General features: G+C 38.7%; 1 long non-coding RNA gene across 1 annotated transcript in view; it reads right to left on the reverse strand.

Moving 5' to 3' along the window:
* The window catches only part of LOC108012258 (uncharacterized), a 30,350-nt gene extending 29,813 nt beyond the window's left edge, over positions 1 to 537 (reverse strand). The window contains exon 1 of the long non-coding RNA XR_005014247.3: positions 81 to 537. This is a non-coding gene — a long non-coding RNA (uncharacterized lncRNA). The remainder of the gene's footprint in view (positions 1 to 80) is intronic.
* Between the last annotated feature and the right edge of the window lie 11,524 nt (positions 538 to 12,061).

Genomic DNA, 12,061 nt, shown 5'->3' on the forward strand with positions numbered 1-12,061 from the left:
TTTGCCCACAACCCATATAAAATTCATTTAAATGAAAACTTTTCTCTCGAGCGTTTTTCAATTAAAAATCCACAACTCACCAAGAAATTGAAGCTGAGAGGCCACAAAAAACATTGGCAATCACACAGACACTCGAGGGCACAAGCACAAGCACACAAGTACACTGACGGAAAATGTTTAGCTTTCTTTTGGCCAAAATATAAATTTTCTCTGGAACTCAAAACGTTTGTTTTTCTTGACACACAGAAAAAACACTCAGTTAGCGTGGAAAATGTTTTTGTAAACTTATAAGCGGCATTAGGAAACTACGTAGGACACGTGGGCGGGCACGAGTTCGTTTCCCAGGAGAATCGCTTCCCGATTCTCCGGAGAATTGCTGGCTAACTGTTCTTTTGGCAACCCGAGCGGCTTCAAAGCCGAATAGCGAATGCGGCAATTGGCAACTGGCGGCTAAAAAAGCCACTCGCACCGCAGCAACATTCGCAACGTCGACGTCGACGGCAACTTTTGGTAGGCAGAAAAAAAAATATCGTATAATCGTCTATATACATATATATTCGCCCTCTCCCTCTGACCCCATATAGACCTCTCTTTCTTCAGTGCTGTTTGCGTGTGAATGTGTTTTTGCGAAATGCAATTCTGCAGCAGCTGCAGTCAACATGTTGCTGGTGTGCTTTTGTGGCTTTGTAGCCCACCACAAGTCTGAGAACCCACCACACTCGTTTGTAGCACTCGCATTCGTATCTTTGAGTTATTGTATCCGTGAGTTTGGCCAGTATCTGTATCTGTGTGTGGGCTTGCACGTGTTTCGCCAAAGGATTACCACTCAGCCCTAGAACCGAAAACTCAGCTGTTGTTGTTGGTTAAGTGCACAGGAAAAAATTATATTATATATACAGCAAAAAATGATATATATATATTAGCAATATAATAAATATCAGAACATTTCCAATTTAAACTAATATTTTTTTTAAATCCCAAAACATGTAATATGCTTAATAAAGTGAAGTATACAAATTTCAAAGTCTTTGGGCGGTGGATGGAATTTGATTTTTGAATTATTAGTACGCATGCTGTGTCGTTTAACACTTTTGCGCAAGCAACCCCTTCTTTCCGATTTATTTAATTTAATTACTTAAGAATCGATACTAACTTTGTTTTCAGTGTGATGTTGCCCGTGTTGCTTTTGCCGTTGTGGGCTTGTCGCCTGACTGACATTTCCTTTTGATGCGCCTACGTGCCCGCTTTGGCATATGCATTAGTTGGCCCCCAGAGGGGCGGTCGAAGGGAGTGGGGGGCGGGGCAACTTCAATGATCGAACGTGACATTTTAGCCCCACACAACACAGTAAGCCCAGAACTCTTGGCTCAGAACTCAAAACTCAAAAACCTTGCGCATGACGGAGCTGCCAAGAGGGCCGAAAAGGGAAAAGCGGGCAAAAACAACCGGCTTGAGTGAGTTTTTCCCGCCTCGAGTCTGTTTTTTCTCACAGTCAATTGCATTGTTTTTGCTCAGCCGCTAATTGTGGGTGTTGTTCTTGTTTCGGTGATGCAACCATTAGACGAACAATTTGCGGGGCTATCATGGCTGAAAATGCATGTCAGAAGTGTCTATCAAGCGGGGAATATGCATAATGAAATGAATATATTTGGAAAATATTCTGAATATAATCCCAAGCTAATAAACCATTTGAAAGAACATTGCATCCCAAGACAAACTAGCAGTTTATAGAAAATAAAATAAACCTCTAGAAAGGTCAATTAAAAGAAATCCCATAAATACTTAAAGTTAAGACCTTCTTAACAAGACCTTAATTGTTTCCTATTGCACATCAGGTAAATGCACATCCCTCCAAATAATCCTCAATGACTGACATCTCCTGAGGAGTAGGGCCACGCCCTCTAACCTGAAACCCCGGGCTAATTACGATGCACACACCTCGGGTCACAAAGGCAACACTTGTTGTTCCCCTTTTATCTTTATGACATAATCTCTGCGCCCAGATGACCACAAAATACGGCCAGGAATTCTATTCTCTGCCGCTCATCGGTTGGCCTTTCGATTTTTCCCACTAATCAACAGATTTTCCCTCAACTCAGCGGCAATTTATGGCCAACGAGGGGCGCAAGCACATGTTCCATTCGGATGCGAACAAAGAGACAGATGCAGATACACAGATACGGATCGGTTTAGGGATCGCCGCGTATTTATTACATCACAGTCAGTCGAGACACAGAGAACCAGAAGAACAGAAGGGGTGAAGCAATCACAGAACGCTCGGCGGTAAAAACCGAAAGTGCCATGAGGTAGTAGCCTATAGACCTACATAACGCAGGGTCAACCGATAACAACAGGATAAGGAACGAGGAGGGGCCCCGAACCCCGGCATTGTTTCGCTTTCATTCAGATTCAGATTCAGAGTCGGATCCCAATCCCTATCCCGATCCCGATCCCCCGAGAAAGGAAGCCAAAGGCAGCCAGCAATAAATCAAAGACATAAAGTTGAATGCACCGGGAAAAAGCAGAGAGGCACAGGCGGATGCAAAGTCGTCACCAGCTCGTTGGGAACCTGAAGACGCGGACCTTGAGAACCTTTAACGACTGCTCAGACGGTCCTACCTCAATGAGGGATCTTGAAAAACAAATCTGAATGGGGATAGGATACAAGAAAAAAAGTCGAAAAGGAAGCGCGACCATGTGACGTTTGTTTTGAGAAACGTCAGCTGAGCGAAGAAGGGAGCTCTTGGCAATCTGGGGTTACTTTTGGCCAAAAAAGGGTTCTGCTGCGGACATCGTTTATTTTTTCGGGGGACAGGGAAGGAATGGCATAATTTGCTTAAGGAAACTTTTCCAATTTATAAATGACAAACACAAAAAGCGGGCATAATGAGGAAAACTTGGAAGTGAACGGCATCTCCATCCTTCTAAAAGGACATTTTCTCGATTCTAATTAAAGTGCCTGGAGATTTGCATAAAAGGAGTCCGGAGCAGTCCGGAGTCCAGCGGAAAAAGGAGCAAACGTTTAAGCATTAATCAAAAAATCAGCTGAAAATTAAAAACCAAGCCCAAAGAAGCGGGGGTTCAAGAGTGGTAGAACAAAGCAAAAGGTACGAGGGCAAAGGAAAAGGATAAAAATGTGCTGATGAAGCGATGGTTAAAAGTCCGAAGTCCAAAGAGTACGGGTAAAAAGAAAGGATTGTCTGGCGCTGCTGGGTTTTCATGGGGCAGTAGGGGTTGAACAGTGGGTGGTGGGGCTTAAAGTTGGCAAAGAAAGATTTAAAAATAAGAACGTAAGAGTGTTTCCCACTAATGGCTAAAGTTTAAGCCGAAAAACAGGGATTATTCACGCGAAGTCTGATGTTAAATGCTCTTTTGCCCACTAAGAAATTCCAGATAAGTGGAACTAATTAAAAATGTTTTTTAGTTTTCATGGAGGTCTCTTGAATTAACTCAAAATATTTCTTTGGTACATTTTGTTAAAGCAATTCCAAGACATCTTAAGATTTGGAAAGTATAAATTAATTTTGAGCTTCTGCAGCATGGGTTTCTTAATTTGGGTCACCTTTGGCTACATGTATCCCCACATGCATCGCCTGGAAAAGATGCAGATCCAGATACATATGATGCAGAAACGCCCAGACACGTGTAAGCCCTCCTTTACCCCCTCCACCGAGAACCGCCTTTATAAATATACCCACATGACCATACATATATAAAAACACATTTCACTTGCTATTATTTGGGTTGGTTTTTGTTGCTGCCGTGCTGTCGTTGTTGTTTATGTACGAGATATTTCGTTTTCTTCTTATTTTCGGTTGTTTTTAATGATGAGACTGGGAGTGGGTTTTTCGGTTCCCGTCAGTCCAGTTCTGAATCAACGGCGATGAAGCTGCCAATCTGCACTTCAATGCGCTCCACATCCCCGCCCCTTTTTCCACCCAAGTCAACCGCAAGTACACGGTGAGAATGTGATATTACAAGTGGAGTCTTTAGCAAATATAATTGTACAATATTTGGATACCATCTTAAAATATGTTATGAAGTATATATTTATAATATAAGGCATATATGTATCTTGTACTAAACAGGTAATTGTTGGATTAAAATATATTGAATGTATTTAATTTTGAACTTTTTTATCAAATCGGTAGTCAGTTACGTCAGTTTATAATATTCAAACCTTTTTTATTATAAATGTTTTTCATATTCTAACCATTTATTTTTCTCTATGCAAATTCCCAATAAAAACAATAACTGAGAAAAGGAGGAAAGTCGAGGAGGCTGGGGATGCTGAATGATGTGGATGTGAATGCGAAATTCTCGCAGTGGGTCGGCGGTTGTTTAAGTGGTCCTTGATAAGCGGCTGCCAGCTTAAAACCGTAATGCGCTTTACCAACTTCACTTCACTTCAGCCTGTGTACAGTGCATATATTTTGTATGTGCACCGATACATATCAATGTTCGTATGTGTACTTAAAATAAACTCTTCGAGCTGCTGATGAAATATCAATATTGAAGCAGTGGCAGTGGAAATTTTAATTCGATAGTCGTGAGAGACAAGCTGGCGAAAAAATAAAAAATATAAAAAACAAGGAAGAGGCATACGGAGAGATTGCATTCGCTGTTGTTCAGTTAGTGGAAGCGTTAAAAATGCCACTGATTTCCCCGATTTTTGTTGCTGTCTTTTCATTATTTATTAAATGGCGTACAGGTGCAGATTCAACTCGATTCGACTGTTTTCCCATTAAGAAATGAAGAGAAATATATATATATTCACGAGTGGTATTTTACACACATGGGTAAACTGGTCTTTGTAAATGTCAAATAATGTTTATTGTAATGAGAAATATTATTTTGCATTTATCAATTAAGTGCTATTCTATATACAATTAAACAGCATTCATGAACCATAAACGCAATCTCGATTTAATTAAAATAAATGCAATTAAAATGGAAATGCTGTTTTTTACCATCGTCATAAAACTTGTGATTTCGAGGGGTTTTTTATTTTACCATTTAATATGTAACTGTTACAGTTATTAGCCGTAATTAGATAACATTTTTAATGAAATATGTGATGAAGGCATTCGGTTCGTTTCACTTAGACTATTGTAAATTAATTAAATATTTTAATTTAAGCTGATTATGAAAATAAATTGAAAGGAATATATTGCTATAGATAAAAAACCAAAACTGAAAAAAATAAAACGATTTTTGGTTAAAGAATATTAAATAAATTAAAATCACTATCCTAAAATATTAAGTTAGAACAAAAAGTGTCAAAGCTTTTAAAGTTAGTTGACAAATATAAATATAACAAATTATTTAATGTAGTAAATTAAGTTCTTTGTTTGATTTTCTCTACAAAAACTAATTCAAAAATGTTATGCCCAAGTGGCGAACTCAAAAACATTTTGTTTACTTAACAATTTGCCAGAAATAAACGTGTCGCTTAAAACTTACTTGTTGTTGACCCAACAAATGCATGGCAAACTTTGTCCAGCGCGTGATTCTCTTTTTGCGGTCCAAAGCGAAAGTTGTTACAGTTTGTTAAGTTGCAATTTATGTTTCAGTTTTATAATATAATTTATACACAAAGTTGTACGCGTTGGATGGATGGATATACATGTATGTAGGTGGGGAGGGGAAAAACTTCACCCGGCTGAAAAGTCAATGTCACATGACACGCGCACGATTCACCAACACTGAGGCACTTTCGAGGCTTTACAGTTAGTAGTGGCCAACAAGTTAAGAGCTATAAGCCAAGAGCCAACTGGTCAGGAGTTCCAGTTCCCGGCCAGACAATAAAATTTGCGCCATAAATCAATTCAGCTCTCTGCAAGTTTGCTGGCCGTCGTCTCGTCGTGGTTCCGCTGCAAAAAGTCTGCAAGTGTCACACAACTGGATTTTGATTCTGATTCTGATTCAGATTCTGAAGCTGGCTGGTTGGATTTTGGCCGGGCTGATCTTGGCCAGTCCAGTCTGCTGATGACTAAGATTTATTTGTGGCAACTGGCCATTGGGAACTGCTGACTGCTAACTGCTAACAGGCAACTGGCAACTGGCGACATCGGCTGCTGGCGGGTAACTGCACAAGGCCGACTGGCAGGATGAACCACGGAGCCTGTCCCGGCGATTTCATGGCACTGCCCTCCTCATCTCATCCCACCCAAAAAACTGGAAAAGGGGGTGGCATTGGCCGTGGCCGTGGTCGTGGCGAAAAGCACACAAAAAACAACTGAAAAATAAATAAAAATCAGCGGGAATATATGTATATATATGCATATATAGTACACAGTACCACCACAACACCCATACATGTGCGTTGGTTATGCAAATTAAAAGGGAGTTGGAAATAAAAATGGAGCAGCAGCCATCAACCGCAGGATGTCGACTGCGCTGCCCTCTGCAATTTTTTCTAATGAACCGCGTTTTGCGCTCAGCGAAAAAAGCGGGGAAATCCGAAGGATTTTAATGCCCACTTCTTTGGTATTTTCCCGCTCTAAATGGAGTTACATTTTGAGTAAAAACAGCGAGGATCGAGCACAACAATTGTATTTTATGATATAATAATATTTTTTGATTTTCAGATTTTAGATCTCTATAGTTTTTTATTTTTGACGTAACAAATATTTTGAATTGAAGCAAAACTAATTATATTTATAATCTTAAGTTCTTAAACAAAGCATTTTTCATTTAAAAATATTTTTTAATATTTAAAAAAAATATTTTTTAATATATATTGTTGCTAATGATTTTTCTGCACTCAGTTTGAGAAAAATTTTTATTAATATTTATAGAGGTTACCCACTTTTCTAATAAAGCGCGCCTTGCACTCAAAAAATCGGGGAAATACTTTCCACGTTCCCATATATTTATCCACTTTTTTTTCCCTTCATCAGTTGGAGTTTAATTTTGAGCCAAAACGCAAGTAAATCAAAGCCGCAGTGAAAAAATTTACCTAGCAACAAAACTCACCAATGCCAACCACCCACCCTTCGCCCAAAAACAGCCCATACGAACCCATACCACCCCCTATTTTATGTACAATTTATGTGCGCGCAAAGTAAAAAAAAAGGAAAATAGAGAAATCAACTTTTGAGCCACCCTGCAAAATGAGGGTGAAAATACGGCCCACAGAAACCGCCGGCATTTGGCCAAGAAGAAGAAGAAGAAGAGCCGGCCCAAGAAGAAGAAGAAGCAGCGGCGTTGGCGGCAGCGGAAAAAAGTGCTAAAAATCCAATATGGCCACAATTTGCCAAGAGAGAGAAAAAGCGAATGAGAAAAAATTGTACATGAAAATGTGCTCGGGAGGTTTTGCTTTTTTCTTTTTACCTCCCCCAACCCTCTTAATTTTTTCCCTATTTTTTTCGTTTTAATATTATTTGCCCTGGCAACGCAGCGAGACGAACTAAGTAAGTGGGTGGTGGGTGTTTTTTGAGGGGGTAAAGTGGGTGGTGGGCGGGTGTTTGGGCGGTTGGGTGTGTGGGTGTCGCGCCGGCAAGTGTATGGAAAAAAAAAACTCCGCCCCCTTTTCAAGACGAGCGTCTGCGCGAAGGTGAAGCCAAAACGCTGGCAGAACGCCAGCAGAATCAGCGAGAGCGATAGAGAGAGCTCTCACTCACACAGATACCACCGAGCACACACAGATACAGCACAACAAACACACACAGATACAAACACTCAAAAGGGCCACCCACACACCCCCACCCTTCCACTCAGGAATGAGTAATTAAATGCTTATTAACGGCTCGCTGAGTTTTTTCGCTAGTCGCGCGCTATAATTAAACTCAGCACTGAGTGGAAGTATCTGGCAGTATTTTGTAATTGCAACCCCCTTATATGATACTATATTGAGCCGCTCTCTAGAGAACCCAACCCCCTAACACCGCCAGATGCAGTTTTGCGGCTTTTTGCAGTTCCCTTCGCCAAAGATACCGCCTTCATCTTGCTGCCATTTTGAAAAAAGTAATTGAGTCAGAGGTAGTGGATAAATATATGGGATAGTTGGGGTAGATTTATAAGAAATCTGTATATAATTTGAGTACTAAGTAAACAAAATTTTAAGATCATCGAATGAAAGTCTATTAAACAGACCAGTTTTTGAAAGTCATCGTTGGTTTATTACAAATAATAAGAATTTCTTTACTTCGATATTATATTTTACTCAAAAATAAAATAATGGTTTTAATATTACCTCATTATATTTATATATATACCTCAATATATTTAAAAATATAAAATATATCTTAATATAAGGTAGTAAATAATATTCTGTCGTTGTTTCGCCACTTCAGCTTCGCAAGAAATAAATCAATAAATATCACAAAGGCATTCCAAAGCTAAAAAACCAAAAAGTCATATAAGTCAACTGATTATAATTAAATCAGCTAGAGAGTTCAATGACCCCAATTTTTATCAAGCCGCCAATGCGACAAACCACTAAAATAATCTCTCTACTATACACAACACAATTAATCTAAACTCGCCCATTTGATTTCAATCGAATTTTTCATTTTAGTTTTTTATATGGCACATCTTTAACGAGGGTTCCATTCCACACACTCGCACGAAACGTAATAATTATCCGGCCTATCGATTTCGAATAGTTTTTGGCGGCAATTAAAATCGTTTTAAAATGGAAACGTATAAATAAATGCATAAAATGTATTTAATTAAGTTAATTGATTTTGGCCGAAATTGAACGCTTATTTTGCGGCTCATTAAAATGCCATTAAAATTAGTTTTTCGTTTAAATTAGTTTTGGACAGGGGTCAAAGGGCTCTGAGGGTCATGTTTAGTATGCGGAATACTAAATCAATTAGAAATATTGTAATGTAGATTTATACTTTTTGATAAGAGAATTAAGGAATAATTTATGATGGAATTTATTGTATCGAGAAAATATATTTTGTGATTTAAAATGTGGCAGTGCTTTTTCGTTTGTGGAAATACATTTTAAATCAATTATCCGCTTTCCCCACTCACCTCTTAAATTCCAGTCAAAAGCCATTAAATTTTTTCCCTCTCAATTAAGCAGCAATGTGAGCACTTAATTTGCCTTTTGGCCCTGTGCCACTAAAATGCCATTCGAATTCCTTTCGAATGACTCATTATCAATTGTCCTTTTTGGCCCAGAACGAATTTACACAGATTTGCATTAAATTTGAAACACTCAAGGAGTTACACAAACGCACAACGATACGGGAATTAAGGAAAATTTATCCTTTCATCCAGGAAAAACCCTTTTTCTCAAGCACCGGCGAACTCTTTCCATTTATGTATTATTTTTTTTACGCATTTCTCTGGCCGATTTCCTCTCAGTTCTCTGGGTTTTTCTCTCACTGTTCGAGGCGAGCGACGCGGGCAAACTGTCGCTGAAAATTGTGGAAAGTTGGCATCAATTTTCGGAGGACTAAAACAAGACAAAGGCCGAAAGCTGCGTGCCATAATTCTCCCTTCGCCGCTCAAAACTTGTTCAATTTGGCTAGGCGAAAGGGTTGAGGGCTCTATTATAGAGTGAGTGAGAGAGCCTTGTTTGCGGGGGGTTGGTTGGTTGGTAGCCACTTCCAAACACCAAAACGCGAAAAACAATAACACAAAATGCGTCACGCACAACAAAAACAGGACTCAGGAGTCCGGAGTCCTTTGGAAAAGTGCGTCATGGCCTGAAGAGCACTCGCGATGGTTGAAATTGTGTGTGTGTGCCAGGCCAAGGAGTGTGGTCAGCGGGGAAGTGTCAAGCGTTTAAAGGGTTAGAGGACAGGGGTTGACATTCCCGTTGGGGGTGCAGCAGGGGGATGCAAAGTGCCGCAGGAAGCGACTAAGTGCCAGGCAGATGCACAAAAGGTGGGCTGGGTTAATGTCCACGTACAGTGGTCGCGTTCGAAACGAGTTTCTAATACGAGAAATTCCAGGAAAATTTAAACGAGAATAAGAACCTTAAATATATATACATAACTAAGTAAAATGGTTGTCAAAAATAAACAAAGTTATGAATATTGATTTTAAAGTTAAGTAAGAAAAAACTTGTTTTATAAAACATTGTATAAACTAAAGCAAAAAAATTCTGTTAAATTTGCAACAGAGATCATAATAAATATTGCCTTTCTTATTATTATTTTTAATCCTACTTTTAATATGATATTTTTATCAACATTTAACTATTTTATAGATAGCATTTTCTATATATGAACATTCTATTTACAAGATATTCGCAAATAAAATGTTACACTTTGTGGAGCTAAAAACATTTGTGAAGGTAAAATACCTACAATATATTAAAATAAATATTTAACTCAATATTAACTGACAAACGAATTATTTAAAGTGTATGATTTTATATTTTAAAGACAAAAGACTTTTAACAAAACCCCATTTTATATCCACCAGAACTAGCGCTCCTATGAAAACAAGAACATTTAATTGTATCACACTTTGTAAAGTCCAAACACGTTGCTGCAATAAAACCGTCTAATATCGCATAGTTCAATTTAAAAACTGCTTTGTAATTGCTGCCTTAAATTAACATAATTGATGTGCGCCCCCAGAGATATTCTGTGTCTCTGCTGGATTTTGCCCCCATGAATGGTTCACAAAAGACCAGCAGGTGGTCGTCGATTCATCCCGTTCGAAGACGAAACAGCAGGAGCAAATTCGCATTGATTCTCATTTGCCTTGTTTACTCCCGACTGCCAAATCCAATAAGCATTGAGCAAATTTCCAATATGCGAATCTGCAGCATCATTCCCGGTTAATTGATTTTATTTGCCTCGTGTTTTCTCCTTCTCAGGAAATAAATATAAAATCCACTTTAATACAAATTCATTGAAAAGATCCAGCTTTTATTTACCCAGTGAATCTGCTTAAGCTTGTTAAAAATAAAAAACAACTTTGGTGAATTTACAGCCCGAGGCGAAATATATTTCGGTGAGGATAGCAGTGATCATTGATCATCTGCTGTATTTTTCTACCTATCGCAATATAATGAGAAACCAGTTCTACAATCGCAGATAAATAAAGGGTTAACTAAGGGTTGGGTTTTTGGGTATTAAACTAGAAAGGTGGTCGCGGTCAGGTCAGAAATTTTAAATTTGAATTGCGTGAAAAAACAGTGGCGTATGGCGGGATTTGTTGGGGGTACTTTTATTATTATATAGAGGGTATTACATTTGGTACTTTATTTTATAATATTTAGTGATATTTATATTATATTTTAATTCATTTACAATGACATTTTTAAGTTAACATATTGTCATAGCAAGAAAAACTCACTCAACGACTGAGAGGGGAAATTAATATTATAATCCACTCGCTCGGCGATGTTTTCGATGTGTTCGTGTCGAGTGACTTGCTCGTTTTTCAGACTCCGCCCACTTTTTGTATTGTTTTGCGGGCGACTCAGTTGTCATGCGATGTTTTCATTTGAGTGAAAAGTGTGGGGGCGATGTTTTGAGTGAAAAAAGAGGGGAAACCTACGCTTCGACGTTTTGAAACTGCACAGATTTCACATTCTATGTTATTTTATTGCCTGTGTAAACTGTTCCCATTGGAGGGGAACTGTTCTCAGGTCCTTGAATCCTTGTTAGAGAACATCGCTTGGTGCCTTTGGGGATAAAATCTCGGCTAAGAACTGCAGGGATTTTGGTTGGTGTCGGGGATAAAATGTATTCTGATAAAATGTATCTTCGAAAAGAGAGATGTGAAAGGTTGTTGCTATGCAGAAAGGGGGTCAAAGGGAAAGAATATCTTCGTGCTACCAGATCGGAATAAAATTAAAATCATATTCATGAGGAAGGGCGCCTTGATTCCAGAACTAGCGCTCCTATGAAAACAAGAACATTTAATTGTATCACACTTTGTAAAGTCCAAACACGTTGCTGCAATAAAACCGTCTAATATCGCATAGTTCAATTTAAAAACTGCTTTGTAATTGCTGCCTTAAATTAACATAATTGATGTGCGCCCCCAGAGATATTCTGTGTCTCTGCTGGATTTTGCCCCCATGAATGGTTCACAAAAGACCAGCAGGTGGTCGTCGATTCATCCCGTTCGAAGACGA

The sequence above is a fragment of the Drosophila suzukii genome, chromosome 3 (assembly GCF_043229965.1).
Source record: "Drosophila suzukii chromosome 3, CBGP_Dsuzu_IsoJpt1.0, whole genome shotgun sequence".
In the NCBI taxonomy this organism is placed as follows: Eukaryota; Metazoa; Arthropoda; class Insecta; order Diptera; family Drosophilidae; genus Drosophila; species Drosophila suzukii.